The sequence below is a fragment of the Sinohyriopsis cumingii genome, chromosome 16 (assembly GCF_028554795.1).
Source record: "Sinohyriopsis cumingii isolate HCF-2022 chromosome 16, ASM2855479v2, whole genome shotgun sequence".
NCBI lineage: Eukaryota > Metazoa > Mollusca > Bivalvia > Unionida > Unionidae > Sinohyriopsis > Sinohyriopsis cumingii.
In genome coordinates this window covers 59,291,393-59,309,184 of record NC_142976.1, presented here as the reverse complement: position 1 = coordinate 59,309,184, position 17,792 = coordinate 59,291,393, and positions in this window count along the sequence as shown.

The window sequence follows — 17,792 nt, the reverse complement described above, 5'->3', positions numbered from 1 at the left end:
TTTTCCAGTGTCCGTCGTGTTCGCATAAATACATTTCACCAAAATAGACATGTAATGGCTTCCCTCTGGTATATAGTCATACTTTCGATGTCAAACTTACAAAGTATCCGCTTTAGGTCAATTGCCCCCACCGTTTTCGGCAGATGTACAATGCACCTCGCTATTGGGTAGTTGGCAGTATATACTAAGGGAGGCAACACATAAAATCCAATTGATGTCGCTAGGACAAAGCACCGATATAGCTATTCCATCCGCCAAGGTGTAGACAGGATTATCGGAACCTTGGCTAGCGAAGATGGAAGAAAATGTGAAGAAAATTATATGATGTTCTTAAATATTCCAAACATAGTGTTAGAGTATAAAAAAATAAAGTCTATAGTGTGCAATGTGCTTACACAAATAAAACCCATCCTCTCCAGCATCCCATTTTCACACCACAACTGAGATGAGTTTACGGGGGGTGGGGGATTCTGAAAATAGTGCATCAACATTGATGGATAACACACACACACACACACACACACACACTAACTTTAAAAGCAATCAACTAAAAATACAATATTATTTGCATTCAAAAAAGTATGTCTAACACTGCATCCCGATGAAAGCCAAAAAGGGCAATAACTCTTAAAACATCACAAAAGTACAGAAGTTTTGTCTTGTGCTTCTGTTTATGATATATGTAATACATGCCAAATTTCACAACAATCCATTAAAAAAAACTACAAAATTTATGAAAATACCTTTCTGCTCATTTAAACAGTTATTTATGAGAAATATTCATACCCTTTCGCAAATAGAATGGTTCAGACTATGACCAGTGTTCTCTAGGGTCTATAAAAATAGCACAGAAAAACATACTGAGGCCAATGGCTGCCGCATATCTGTCAGACACATACCATTTTACAAGGAGGTCAAAACACTCAATTCAAGAAGAAGAAAAATGCAGCTGAATGTTTCGGTAGAAAACTAAACACCTCAGAGCCAATAAGCCAAGACGATGAAAAATTATTATTTCCGCTGTCTAAATGGACTGTCACGCGATTGCAGCCGATTGCAATTTTCTTTGTTTAACTATTTTGACACGATCTTAGGCTAGCGATAGAAGAAAAACAATGTATGATACAGGTCATAGCTGGGTCCTACAACAATGAACATGCAAGTGACAGGCAAGGCACAAACATATGTCGTCTTTAGCTGGTAATATGAATGGTAATAAATATACTTTCATTTTTACATCTTGAATTTTCCTCAGAATGTGCTCTCATAGTTAGTTTTGCAAATCTGAATTACAATACACATATCATAGTAAACCTAATAAACAATGATATTGTACCATAATTTCGACATTTCCAACTGAAATCACATTCTCCTTTCTGTACTAAAATAATAAATGAATGTGATATTTCATATCGTCTTTTTGATATTTTCAATAAAAAGAATTTATATTTTTCCCACATCATGATTCCAAACAATGACAGAACAGAAACAAGGGTTCAGCTGTTTCAACTGCTCAGATCACATGTGCATCATACGGTACTGACCCAGTAAATCGAGTCCATGATAGGCAGAAAAGCAGAAATGGGATGTTAAAACAACATCCATTCCAGACCAACTGCAAACAAATTTAAATCAGCATTTATTCAAAATATGACTCTAAATTTCCCTTCTAAGTAGACTAAAACGAAAATTCTCTTAAAAACAAACAAATATAGAGCGCGCGACGAAGCTCAAAGGTTACTTGGCGGTGCTGTGTGCGCATTAATATTGTTGCTGTGTATTGGTGAATCTACGGTTATGCATTTATTTTGAAATACAGCATATATTTCAATTGCTTTGTATTTTGAAGTGTATTCTTGCTATAAAGCATCGGGTGGGAAAATGAAATGAGTATATAATAAAAAGAATACTGCATTTGGTGCGAAAATATGAAATCATTTTCCCTACTAATACTGCACTTCAAATGTCATTCAGCATTACTATAAAAAAAAATCGTTCACATGTTCCCATACAAATGCAGTAACCTATAATGATTGTGCGAAGACCAGACGTCCTCTTTTTTTTACTTACGGTGACCTTGGTCTTTGAGTTCTGGACCCTAAAATTAATATAGTTCTTAGTTACCCTTAATCATAAGCCATCCAAAAACTTCAACTTATTGTAAACATGTACATCCACCGATGCTGACAACACTAGGGACACAACATAAGCTCTCCTGAACCTCATACAGAGATCAAATTACTACGTTTTGCACAGGCTTGAGAAATTGTAAACTTTTAATATGGCATCATGACAATGACCACAAGTTTGTAGATGTTCAATACGAAGAAATAAGATATTACGGCTTCGTGAATTTTATTACAAAATGTTGATGCCACGTTTAGTTGATGAACTAGAGCGGTACCATCTGATGCTGGTAAATATGCATGAACTTCAGACTGAGAACGTCTGCTGTGCTTTTACATGTCACTTCATATTAAATATGTACTGAGAAATACAGATATTCGCTATCTAGTTAATTCGGATGATGTGTTCAACGTATTTATAAATCTTAAACGAGTTGGATATTACATAGAATATACTTGTTAAACATTATTAAGTCAGGTAGTTATGCATTAATATCTAAATATCTTTTCTTAAAATATTCTGAACCCTTCTATACTTCGTTCGGCTCTGTAGTTTGTACTTCAATTAACAATGTACACTCCTCGGGACGACCCCAAATTTGTACATTCTGAATCAGCTGAACCAGGACCCTGTGAATGCCATCACTAATTATTCCACCACACTGATATTTTCGACACGTTGGTGATTAATAATTGGCACACAATGGGTAATTCACATGGTACATTGTAAACATAACTCGTTGATGCCCTCTGGAACGCTTAGTATAACAGGCGATTTATAATTTCATATGTTGACATCCGTTTGATAAACAACAGCAACATGCCTCTTTGTTTACACGTCTGTAGGAAGATGTAACATGGAAAAAGTCCTGTTAACTATAATAAGTCATCAAACCTCTGTCAAATAAAGCTTAAAAATATCTGACCATGACACTAACGCTATAAATAATTCACCTAGGTAATTAACAGTCCTATATGTATTAATTTAGTGAACATTTGCACTGAATACATGGTAAATAAAAACGTACACATTATTTACTTATCTTCTGAATCACTTATAAGATCTGCCCTTACATTAACAAGAACAGCACACACAATTAAAATGGCATCAAAAAGTTTAAGAGATTAAACCGGGACTGTAGAATTTAAAAGTTTAAACACTTTTAGTCTCTTAATAGCTCTGTCTACATGGATTCTTACGTTTGCAATTCGCCGTGTAACACCATCTGCACTTAACTGGGTCTTACTTTAGGTAAAAGCTGCAATATTGAGTTTAACCTCGTAGGGGAAAGATCCTCTATTGTAAAGACACTGCCTGTCATGATTCATCGATCCTCTATTGTAAAGACACTGCCTGTCATGATTCATCGATCCTCTATTGTAAAGACACTGCCTGTCATGATTCATCGATCCTCTATTGTAAAGACACTGCCTGTCATGATTCATCGCCTGGCAAGAGATAATTCAGGATTCCACTGATTTTAACAATAAATTTGTCACTAGCTCGACCACCAAATGCTTTTCGCATAAACATTATTTGACCATGTGAAGAAATTCCAACTATTAGGCAGTGTTGTGAGATTTATAGTTGTTGTATGTCTCACCTCTGCTCTTTAGGGCTGCTGGGTTTTTTAATATAAGTTTCAGCACAATCTATTATGCATCTTGTACGTGGGCAGTTCTCTCTGAAAGATTTAGGAAAACATGCGTGTATAATATTACGTGGGACACAAACGATCAGACACTTCAATACTGGAATCCGTGAATGACATCATTAACATCAACATAAGGCAACAAATAATGTGATGCATGTGGACCCATCTTCTTTGCTAGCCAAGGTTCCGATATGATAACCCTATCAACACCTTGGAAGATCGAACATATATTTTAATGCTTTGTCCAAGCGACATCTATTGGATGGACATCATAAGTTGCCTCCCTTAATATATAATGTCAACTAACCATGTGTAATAGTGATGTATTGAATATTGTATAACGACCGAAAATGGTGGAGGCAACTGACCTAAAAGGGATACTTTGTAGGTTCAACATCGAAATTATGACTACGTACCAAAGGGAAGCCATAACAGGTGTATTTGAGTGCAAGGTATTTGTACAAACACGTACCGGCAGTGGAAAATTGCTTATTTATCAGTCCATTCAAGATGTGTGTTCCCCTTGCCTAGATCATTTAGGAAACAGTGTTCAAATGCAGTAACTTAATTTTGATTGGATGCGGTCACTGGCCGTCGCATCCAATGAAATTCACAGACCCGAAGCACAGAAATATCTGCTCGAAACGCCAAGGTTAGGATTATCGTATCAGAACCTTGGCTAACAAAGATGATGTGGACCATACTACTTGTTTGCAATATCATCAGCTTTATTCCTTTAAGTGAAATACATTCAGCTGCTGTAATTTAGGTCACATCTCCTGAAATGCCCTCGAGTTCTTCCTTAGAGATATTTACCGAGAAGTTTTCTTCTTATACATTAGTATTGACGATTTCTTCTTTGACATTAGTATTGACAATTTCTTCTTTGACATTATTATTGACGATTTCTTCTTTGACATTAGTATTGACAGTATCCATTTCTTTTGTATTATAAAAGGCCACAGATGAAAAGCTTTTGTCTAGTCCCAAGTCCGCTTGCTGAAATTCTGAAATTTTCATCAAAACCGCTTTCTCAAACATTTGTGACGGGGCATAATGTCGTATGTATAGTCCAGATCTAATTCAGGTCCCAGGTGGCTTGCTTCTCAAAACGTGCAAAAGCACACGCTACGTCTGAGGTCATCTTTAGCAGCACCCATTCCAGATCTTCTATATTTTTAGATGATGTAATTCCTTGCATCTTCTTTTTCTTCACAAAGTGGAAGATCCAATTACGATGCATCTTTTGAATCGTTTGGAATGTCTTCGATTGCGATGGACTGTGTGTTTAGTTGATTTGTTTTCTTTCTTCGGGTCGAGGTTCTGTTTTCATGATGAGCTGAGCAAGACTAACCATAAAAAATAGAAAAATGGCAGTCTCTGAGACTAACCAAATTTTCAGTAGATGTGTCGTTGCTTGCCTTACGTAGAATAGTGGGTATGATTTAAAAATCCGTTTCCAATTGACCAATTTCCGGATCATCTGCTTTCTTTGGACGCCTGTCTTCAATTTGCTGACTTTGACATATATTAACAGCTGATGAGATGTCATCGTATTTGATGAACAACTCGTCTGGGATAATATCTTGTATGAGACCACTGTAGTTTCTGTTATGTTCAGTGATAACTCAAAATGGCAATATCAAACGGCCAGTTTTGAAGTGACAAAATCATCCACTGGTCGACACCTGATGCTGTCTGTAAGGGTGTTGAGTGATATGATACCCCCTCCCCCTCCCCCCCCCCCCGTTACGTAGCTTTGGTTTTATCGTTATCCAGGAGATTACCGACCTCGGTGTTATTGCCCAGATCAGGCAAATAGTAGAACAAAATGTGATATTAATGGATGGAATAACAGGTACCTGAGCAAAATATAGAACAGAACAACACGAGCCATCGTGTGTAAAATATAACAATGTAATCAATAATATAAACAAAATAAAATTGAACATGATAGTCGAATAATATACTTTCTCTTAGAAACAGAATTTAAAACATTTTGCGAAATGCGGTTAGCTGTTCTGTTATGCCGATGAAACAAATTTCATCATAGAATCGAGTGAATGATCGAACTCCAATTGTCGGCCATGTCAGCATAACCTGGCTGCTTCCGATCCCTTCCAAATCGCTGCTTGTGACAGGTCAGCGTTACCGTAATTTCTCTCTCTCTCTCTCTCCAAACCCTTCGGGTCATCAACCATAACTTGGTTGCAGACCGCACTCCTTCTCCCTGGGTAGCAAAAATATGGAGCTATTTTTCCCTTTAATAAATATAATATAAAGTGTATGATATTTGTTCAGTCTTGTTCAGCATCGGTTCTACTAAGTCAGTAACATTGGTGATGTATAACATTTGACTAATATATGTAAGTCTTGGCAACCTGTATTGTTCCATTAGGTTTAATGGTGTATACGTCCAAGTTTCCATCTGATTTGTTATTTCCTTTAGAAGCTTGTTATAGTTTAGTTGCTCATAGTTTTTTCCATAAATTACCCATACTGCCATAACGTTTTTCTTAATTAAATGTGGAGGGGGACCAGGATGATTTGCCCACCAGATGCCTTTTAGTAATATCTCTATTTTGGAGTGGTTGATGGTCGACCCAGAGAGCTTGCCAAATTCATTGAATTCTTTTAGTAAGTGTTTAAATTAGTAGCCATCTCTGATAAAATTTGTGTAGTCGTCCACTAGTATATTAAGTTCGTGTGTCAGATTTGGTATCCTTATACCTTGTATGTCTCTGTTGGCATTTGGTAAGGACATAACGTAACGTAGACAGGGGGCACTCTTGCCATACCGATCTCTGTATCTGAAAACATTTCATCTATGCTCCATTAACTATAATTTTGGATATAATGTTTTTATACATTGCTCGAATCGATAACCCAAATGTTTCTCCAAAACCGTATTTCTCTAGAATTGTTTCTATGAAGACATGCTCTATTCGATCCAAAACTTTTTCATGATCGAACAGTAGCTGACCTCCTTCTGCCCTCTACTCCTGATTAAGTCGATTATTGTACTTATGGTTAAAATGTTTTATATGTTTCGATCCCCTCCCCACACCTTTAATTCATATTTACAAGTATTCCCATGCATAATTGGTTATCACCATAGTTAATTTTTTTAAAATCTGTTTTTAGTAGAGTAATGGGGCGCCAATTTATAAAGTCTTCCCTTTCCCATTTTCCTTTGAAATTCAAAATGATTATGCCCTCCTCCTTCAATGATTGTGACATTTCTTCAAAAAAACAAAATATTACTGTGCAATAATCCAAAGATGCATAAGAGTTTGTTTTGAAATTTAAGATAAAAGTATGTTATCCCGTCAGTTCCCTATGAGTTTCCCTTATTGAATCTCTTAATTGCCGTGATTATTTCTCCACTGTAATAAAGTCGTCACATATTGCTTTTGCTTCTTCGGAGGTTTGTTTGAAGTCAATTCTTTTGCAATATTGCTCAGTAGCTGTTTGGTGAATATTTTGAGTTGTACACATCTCTTTATATTAGTTGTGGTGACTATTTTGAACTGTACACATCTCTTTATAGTAGTTGTGGTGAATATTTTGAATTGTATACATCTTTTTTATAGTAGTTGTGGTGAATATTTTTAATTGTATACATCTCTTTATAGTAGTTGTGGTTAATATTTTTAATTGTATACATCTCTTTATAGTAGTTGTGGTGAATATTTTTAATTGTATACATCTCTTTATGTAGTTGTGGTGAATATTTTTAATTGTATACATCTCTTTATAGTAATTGTGGTGAATATTTTGAATTGTATATATCTCTTTATAGTAGTTGTGGTGAATATTTTTAATTGTATACATCTCTTTATAGTATTTGTGGTGAATATTTTTAATTGTATACATCTCTTTATAGTAGTTGTGGTGAATATTTTGAATTGTATATATCTCTTTATAGTAGTTGTGGTGAATATTTTTAATTGTATACATCTCTTTAAAGTAGTTGTGGTGAATATTTTGAATTGTATATATCTCTTTATAGTAGTTGTGGTGAATATTTTAAATTGTATACATCTCTTTATAGTAGCTGTTTGATGAATAGTTTGAATTGTATACATGTCTTTATAGTTGTTGTGTATTTGTTCCTTTCAGTATAAATAGTTTTATCCAGTTTTATTGCTTCTATTCTCTTGTCATGTCGTCTTTTAATCTCCATTCTTCTGTATATCTCTTTTGCTTTTGTTTATAAATCATTATAGTTCCAGCTACTCCAATTGATCCAATTATTTCATTTGTTTTATCGTCTTTCAAGTTATTCTTTATTTCTGTGTATCTATTATTTATCCCCTCCGGTTGTATATTTCTGATTTTCCAAATTTTTTTCTATATTTTTTTTATTTATGTATTTTATATCTTTTTCAGATTTTTCCACTGTTGTGTAATGTTAGCATGTTGTTAATAATGAATATATATTCCTCATCACATAAATTTACGTTGTTCTTCTTCCATGATCCAGGTCCCCCCCCCCCATTTCCTTTAGTTGAAGATATTAAATATTAATTGAGCCAGTTTATGGTCAACCATATTATTTTGTTAGTATTTCACAATTTTGTTTCTTCTCCTTACTTTCTTCGGTTATACAGAACGTATCGAGTCTACTACCCCTACCCACCTTCCTATATATGTGTGTACTCCATTTTGTTACCTTGTATTACACTATAGGTTTTTATTAGATAAGTAGATCTTATGAAGGTTTTCACTAAATTCTTAACCGCTCTGTTAGTCTCCGTGAAAATTGTACTCTTGCCTGTTTCATTAGCAACCCAATTGAAATCATCACCTGCTAAACATTTTTCTGTTGCAAATTTTTGTATGTACGAGTTAGGTCGATAATAAAATCAGTTTTCTTGGTACTGTAAACTAGTTGGGACGTGTACATTAAAAAGGTACCATGTGCTGATTAGTCGATTTATCGGTCAGAGATGTATGGTTGAATCTTGATTTCCTCCCGAGATAATTTTTAGGTTCCCTTATTATGGTGGCTACACTAGATTTAGTTTGGATTTGTGAATCATTAGTCAGAACTGAGGCATCTCAGTTTCTTTTTAAGCGTTTGTATTGTTATTTTCTTCATATTATGTGCTTCCTGTAGTAGGATAATATCGTAATTGTTAAATATTTTAAGTACTTCCTCTAACCTTTATATATTTTAAGTACTTCAATTTCTCCATCTTGGCTTTGAATTGGTATTAAGAAATAAGCGAAGGGATTGTTTATGGATGTATTTTATGGTTTAGATTATTCTTTTTATTACTATTCTTATAGTATTTGTTCATGTTAATTTGTGTGTCAGGTTGATTGCTGATTAGCTTTTTCATTTCTGTACTCGTCCAAAGGTATTCTTATCCTGGTCTTATATGCTTTGATGAGCCGCTTGGATTATTTCATTTGACTGATTTTAAATTTTAATTTAAACGTTGATCTAATTATAATAAAGTGAGTTAATCTGCAGAAATAAAACTAGGTAGGTCTAAAAGTCAAGGGTCACAACTCTGCTAAATGATGTTTACAACTGAACTCGACCAGTGTAATAAAAACAACAGCAATCTGCATATTCAAATCTGGTATAAATGAGTGTGGGTTCTGTTAGGATTTTACATTTACTGGATTCTACATTTTTCAGAAATTCAGTTTGACCTGACTCCTTTTCGTAAACACCTAATAATAGAAACCAGTGGCGTCATTCGGGTTGGTGTCACCCAGTGCGGTAGCTCATGGTGTCACCCCCATGGTCCTCCTTCCGTAACAGACCATACAGAATCCTTAGTAATGTCATTTTGGTGCCACCCCCTCTGATGGTGTCACCCGGTGCAGTCCGTACCCCCCGCATTCCCCTAGCGACGCCACTGCTGTGCCTGCTAGTCATGTATTTAACTATGATCGGTTATCCGCTTATGAAATTCGACTAGACCGAGCAGTGTGTGCTCTGTAAAATTTGCAATTTTTCATTTTGGTGTCACCCCTCTGAGATGGTGTCACCCGGTGCGGTCCGCACCCCCCGCACCCCTCTAGCGACGCCACTGATAGAAACTTTGTATCTAATGCTGACCTAATTCCTGACCTTGATTCAGAATCGGTAAGAGTTGAAATAAACAACTTTAAAATAAAAAAATTTAATATTCTTTCTTAGAGTAAAAAGCATTGGTTATAGTCGAGGCCATACTGGGAGTACGTGATGTTAGGCATGTACAAATCATCTATGTTGTTCTAGAAACGTAATCATGTGACCCTCTTACGGGAATCTGTTTTTCGTTTCAAATTAGTGTCTAACTGTTTTCTATAGAGGATTTAGTCACTCGGGGTTTAAACCATTGTCACTGGAAGGTGTTTTGTTGTGATCAGTTTGATTTAAATTTCTAATTTTTCTTCAAATTATTTGGATTCCAAGAGATTATTTTTCCTTGGAAATACTTATGCTCTAAATTAATTCTTGGACAAGGACAGTTATAGAAATTTATACAGAATTCAAATTGGAACATTATTTTCTGTGATTCAACAAAGAACTGTTGAGACATCAGTACGACGCTGACCACAACATACGTCATCGCCTTCTATTTTTGGATTTCATCGGGATTCAAACTTAGTTTTATTAGGACTTTTTAATATTAGGACTTCTATTTTTTAATTCTTGGATTATTCTTGGGTTATTTTTGGATTTGATTCGTAAAACCCTAAGTTCTTTTTCTCATTTTTACCATGTTTTTCTAGGGAAATAAATTATTTGTTAAATTTTACAAAGCTTGTTGTCTTCACTCTTTCCTTGTTGCGTTTTGTAAGAGTCTAAATTTAACACTAGTAGCAGCCGTGTGGTATGTCTGCTTTATTACCAGTTATCAGATTAATAGGAAGTGGATTTACCAGACATGACAAATATTGTACATCGAGGAGAACACCTATTAACCCTTATGTAAAGTACTCTGTATTCTTGAATGAATGGAATAAGGGAGATAACCCATGTAGAATATAAAATGAATGGTATAAGGGAGATAACCCAGTGGAAAAATGTAAAATTAATGGTCTAAGGGAGATAACCTAGTCTACCCTGTAAATTCAGTTCTGGTTGTGTCATAACTGAACTTCATTTGATTCAGACCCAGAGTCCAGTGAATAAACATAATGTGAAAGACATGGACAAATTACTCACATGCACACTGTGCCCATCCCATAAAAGTACAAGTTACATTTTTCTATCCTTTACTGAATCCTTGAGTGTTATCTATTATATTTACTAATGTCAACTACATGTCACGCAAAGATGACTAAAGCTTTGAGTTGTAGAATAAGATGGAAGTTTTGATGTTATTATATTGGATATGCTATATAAGGCATCCAGTATAACTGGTGGAGAAGGAACCCGGTAAAAGCCACCGACCCACGAGAAGCTGTTAGCAAGCTTTCTCACATAAACAACTGTCCGAGCCCGAGGCTCAAACCCACGCGGACAGAGGCGAGGCGGCAGTGAACAGTAAAGGCAAGCTCTTTAGATCACTCAGCCACCAGGAGCCCCTAGAAGGTTGGTACTAAGTCTGGTGTTAACATCATACATATATCTGGATCCACGGTCATCATCTGCTCAGCCTAAAGCATCATTTAAACTATCTCTGTGCACCATGTCTGGTCTACAATTTACTAATAAACGGTCTTTGCCATGATTTTCTTCTAACCATAGTTTGTGCTGATAAAACTGTAGCCATTGTGGAAATTCAACATTCAGCAATTGTACACGTGAAATGTCTACTGTATTTTGTTTGCCATGTCCTTATTTTGCAAAAAATTCATAATGCCTGCTGAGACTCACTGCACAAAATAAAAAAATAAATAAAAATAAATAACTATTACCTTAGACTTGTTCCTTAGAGGCTGCCATGTCGTATGAAAAAATGGCTGTATTTTGAGACACAGATGAGAACCAGTCGATAATAGTGCTTTCCTCGTTAAACAAGAAAGGGACCAGGTGGCCGTCTTGTAAAATGAAAGACAGGTTTTAGTGTTAGGACGCAAAAGTTCTGAAAGAGAACAGCGATAAGGAACATCTTTCTGGGAGAGAGACGGGACAGTCTGAAATCAGACGTCCGAGGAAAAAGAAGGACGAGGTCAGAATAAAACAACCAGGAAGTCTATGAAGGGACAAAGCATAGAGCTTAGGAAGATCATGAACTAGGAAGACGTTGATAACACGGTCAAGGAAGGAAGGTGATGCAAATCGGTCGTGGACACTGCACTCTTTTCACCTCTCGTTATGATGATGAAATAAATGTAAATTTAATCCAACAGATGAAAAGTAAATACTCGCCATATGGAACTTGTATGAGGCGCCGGAAAAAAGCTGGTCCACTCAGAAATTTGCAGTTGAAATTTCGATGTCGTATGTCGAGAAATCCAATATCACGTGCTGGATCAAATTGCTGGTCCTTAAAGTTCCATTTTCTAGATCGAGATTTTAGATTTGTTTGCGTTGAATTGTTCAGTGGTGGTTTAAAGTTCTATTTCCTATGTTGACGTTTTACAGTGTATATTTTGTATTACACAGCGGTGGTTGAAATCCCAGTATCATATATAGAGAATCCCTAATTCATAAGTTGTATGCAACTGTTTGTGATAAAAGTTCCATTTCATATGGCAAGTATTTATTCATCTGTTGAATTTCACAGCAACGAGATGCAATCTCCTTGTTTTAAAATAACGCGGTCCGTTCACGAGAGCGACCTCTAGCGACGAAATTCATAGCAATTCTCGACCTGCGAATGGTAACTTTCAAACTGTAAATGCATGAAATGTAATGGCGCCTCATAACTGAATACACGAACGATGTGTCTTGATACTCGATATTATTTTGAATTGTTAAAGTGGACATTGCTACTTTTAACTCCAACACATCATGTCACCATATGAAAAGAACAATTCTGACAAGAACAGTCTAATGTCCAATCACCGCTGTGTAATTCAACAAATACAATTTTAAAAAAACAACATACGAAATGGAATTTTCAGCACAATTATTCTGACTCATCGTGTTAAATTGAAACTATCGACACATGAATTTAAAATTTCAACAACCGCCGCGTAATTCAGAAGACGCGATCCAAAAGCTCGACGTTGGACATCGAATTTTCAACCATGCCATGCGCTGTGTAATTCAACATATGAAATCTACAAACTCAACATATGAAATGGAACTTTCAGCATAAACTCTTTGAACCAATACGTGAATTAGGAATTATCGACGTATGACATTGAAATTTCAACCACCGCTGTGTAATTCAAACGACATAATCTAAAACCTCGACATAGAAAATATAAGTTTCAACCACTGCTGTTTAATTTAATAGACATGATGTAAAATCTCGAAATAGAAAATAGAACTTTAAGGACAACCACGTGAAACAGGACGTCTGGACATATGAAATTAAAATTTCAACGGCAACGTTCTGATTGGATCAGCATTTGTCCACTACGGATATGTCAAGTGATATGTCATAAAGACAGTTCTTTTCTGTGGTTATTTAGCAAGATAAGGCCGTATCTATCAATTGAACATAGGTCAATATATACCACCATAGTGAGACTGCTGTAATGTTATCTGGGGAAACGCTTTTGACAGGAATATTTACAAAATATTTCACTTGCAAAAAGAGCTTGCAGACTCATCTGAAAACACCCCGAAATGCAATGGATGATATTAAACTGTTAATAGTAAGAGAACCAATATTTATTTTAGAAAGATTAGACTTTTGCACAAAGTTTAAAAAAAATATGGCACTATTATATTTTAAGGAACTATATCATGTTAGAAAACACGGCAACAACCCCAATTTAATGTTAGAAAACACGGCAACAACCCCAATTTAATGTTAGAAAACACGGCAACAACCCCAATTTAATATTAGAAAACACGGCAACAACCCCAATTTAATATTAATTTCAGCTAACTATCTTTCCATCCGAAAACTAAATAAAGAACTCTTTAAGAATAGCTTTCAGCGACCAGGATCACTAATTTGGAACAGAATCCCAAAGAGAATTAGATAAAGTACAAATATAAATGCATTTAATTATGATCTAATTCAATAGATGAAAAGTGGAACCTGTTCGATTTGACAAATACATTACAACTTAAAGTATAAATTCACCCACCTTCCACTCTGTTGTCTCACCACTTTTGTACTGCAATACACAATGCACCTAGAAGGAGCATGCAATTGTAATTTGTTGTTTATTATATCCATATATAAATATAGCTTTTTAACAATGGTGTGTGTGTGTGTGTGTGTGTGTGTGTGAATACGTACATGTACTTTGAATGTAAATATGCATATAACAGAGGGCAACAAGAAGACGACGACTAGTTCCATGCTACTAAATGTGTCACTCTCTTTAAATAAAGTCTTTATTATTATTATTATTATTATTATTATAGCATAATTTATTATTATTATTATTATTATTTTAATGCACACAAATCATTCAGATGTTAAACGAGCCTATAGATGATGACGCAACATGCGTCTTTATACCTTGCAATCAAAACAATAGCAGTGCCGGATTACCTATTAAGCACACCAAGCACGCGCTTAGGGCACCAGAAAAAAATACATTCAAATTAAGCAGCAGGGAGGGTGAAGGACACACGGTACTAATTATACGGAAGAACTGTGAACCAGTCTAGAAATGGGTGAAGAAATGATAGAGCATTTACAGGTTTGGTGGTCCATAATTGGTTAATAATGAAAATTAAAATTTTAGGAAAAATATCTTTTGAGAGCTTGTCCTATATGTAGCGTAAAAAAAATATTGACAAATTTCTACTGATACAATTTTAGCATTTTTACAGGCTTGACTCAGGAGTACTCAATACTGAAAGTAGCACCTGATTCATTTGGTGCAGAATCAATAACACGTGTTTCATGCACATGTATGTAAACAAATTGCCGCGGGTCATATGGTGTTCTCCACACATAAGCTTGCACCAAGGTTAGATGTGCACGAAAAATTATAGGTGTCATTATCAGCACCCATAAATTTTAAGTTATTGAATTTTGAATATGACAGTGTTTCCATATGTTTACCATTGGAGTGGAATTAGTACCGTGAGTCCTGAACAGACCACTTTGTAGGAACGTCCAAATGTTGAAAATAAGCCTTCCTACGAACGATCGAAAAATAAAAAGCGTCGACAGATTTAAAAAAAGGCGTCGACACTTTACTGAGAAAATCTCTATGGAATTTCCAATTAATATTACTCCATTGTCGTTGGTGATTTTTTCTAGTTTATTATGTACGCGCTTTACGCAATTACGTCTTCGCGAGGTCCCACCCCCCTGTTGCTATTAATTAAATCATTATGTTATAATAAAATGGTACATCCGGAATCTCATACTGCAAGAATAGCACGAGAACGATTAGAAGCAATCAAAAGATGTCTTCCTGTTAGAGATTCATTTAGAGAAAACCTACAAGCGCAGCAACAATCACAAGTTGAGTACGAGGAAGACACTAAAAGGTTATTTAAACCCGTCACTACAGCTACTGAAAAAGCTGCAGCGGCTGCTGAAAAACTATATGGGGAGATACTGAGGATGATGAGAAGAGGAAAAAGGGTATTTTTCCAGTATTAGAACAAACTGCAGCGCAGACTGAAAAAATAGCAAGAAAAACCAAACAAACAAAAAAATTTTACGAGATCTTCCAACTGATATAGCTGCAGCTCAACCTCCACCCGTCGATGAAGAAATACTTGAAGGTATTGGAAAACTTCGTACTGAAGTCACCGACGTGAGAAAAGAACTTGCATCTGAACCCAAACCAGTAGAAGAAAACGTAGAATTGATTGGAAAATTTAACGAAGGGTTTATCAAAGATATTAAAATACTAATAAGATAGAAAAATTACCCGAAATAATATTATTTGGTATATTTAATAAATCTAATATTTTAACCCCCCCCCATAAAAAAGTAAGTAATAATAATCTTATTAAATGGATATATCGCGTATACAGAGACAAAAATCAAGCTAGAGGTCCAGAATATAAAAATCTTGATAAAGAAGTAAAAAGACTTTATAGAAAGAGACTGGAACAAATAGAACAAGAACAACTCTCCCAGCAGGAACCTTCATATCAACTTCCTCCACCTTTACAACGTAAAAAAAGTTCTGCGCCGGTAATGACATTTACACCGACAGACTCACCACGTGGATTTCGAAGTGATTCACCTGGCACACACCCGGTCACCACTGAATCATTTTCACCGGTAATGCAACCACCAGTATTTAAAACACCTCAAGATGAACCTAAAAAAGGTTCTGGTTTATGTCCTGACAATATCCTCAATGATGTGTCACGGTTAGAAGTTCTCATAGGGGGAAGACGTGCCGGAAATAACTCACCAGAAATAACCAATGAAGCAGCTGATATTTGTCGGCGATTATTTCAGGGTGGTGTCATGGATATCGGTGTTTACCGAGAACTTATCGATGAGCTCGTTGATGATTACAGTGAATAGTTGCTAGATAAATGATAAATAAGATAACATGATCATACATAATAATCATCGTAGACCTGTGCCGGTCAGAGTAGTGAACTCACGACTACCAATCTATGGAGCAATTTACGGAGATGGACTTGGTGATGTTATTCAGGGATTATTTACAAGGTTAGCCCCAAAAGTAGCACCTGTTGCAAAACAATTATCGATGAAAGCTATTGATGTTGTTCGTGAAAAAGCTCCTGGTGCAATTATCAATGTTGCTGGTAAGGCGTTCTCGGCGATCAAATATAGACTAGCACGATTAATAAGACGAAAACGACAACCAGTAAAATTACCAAGTACTGAAATTATGCCCGCAGATGTCAGTAAAATAATAAATCAAACTGCAAATCAAAAACTAGCAGCGTTAGCAGATCGAGGACTCGGTGAATCGGGAAATAATATCTCAAGTTTGATATCAGGAAGTGGAACTTCCCGAAGTGGAATTTCCCGAACGCAGTAATCAACGTGTTAGACGAAAATAATTACAATAAAATGTTCAAGCGCATGTCCGACACAGCATTTGACATGGAAGCACCTGTCATTAAAGATGAATCGGTACGTGATTATCAGTTTTATTCTTATGACGCACGAATACCAGATCAACGTGGAAGAATTGAACTACAAGTTCATGACACAAGTAGATATTTTCTACCCGCTGAGGCTTTTATTGAGATAGACGGTACAATTGTAAGAACAACTAATGCCAATTACGCAGATGCAGTAAAAGTTTGTTTTGTTAACAATGGTATTATGGCACTGTTTGATACAACACTTATATGATTGATGGAAAAAATATCGAATCGATTCAGAAAGATGTCGACGTTGCTACAACAATAATAGGATTAGCAAGATATTCTGATGATTATACAAGATCAGCAGGTCCCACAATGATGTTTGTGAAAGATAATACTGGTCACCCTGAAAGCGATCAGTATAATATAAGACGACCAAGAAATGCTGACGATACCGCTGAAGCTGCTGTGTGGCCAGTGGTTCATAGTGCTAACCCAAATTTCAACTTGGGATTTGCAACGCGTAAAAATATGTTGCTAGGAACCAACAGAAGTTTTCATGTACAATTCCACTATCGCATATTTTTGGATTTTGTAGAAATGTTAGAAAGGTTATTTTTGGAGCTAGACACACGGTTGTTTTTGCAAGAAATGGTGAAAAGCGATGCTCTGTGGAGACCTGCTGGTGATGCTGGTAAAGTAATATTATCGAAACTTTCATTGTGGATGCCGGTAATGACTCCAACGATCGCAGAAGAACAGCGATTACTTTCTTTCATGGACACAGGTGGTAAATCCCTGTTGTCATGGTTAACAACAAGCACAGATAGTATACAAACTGACGTTAACGGTCAGTTTACATGGCATATAGCACCACAACAAAGTGTTTCTGCATCACGGCATATTTTTATTGCGTTTCAGAACCATGATCGTTTAAATAGT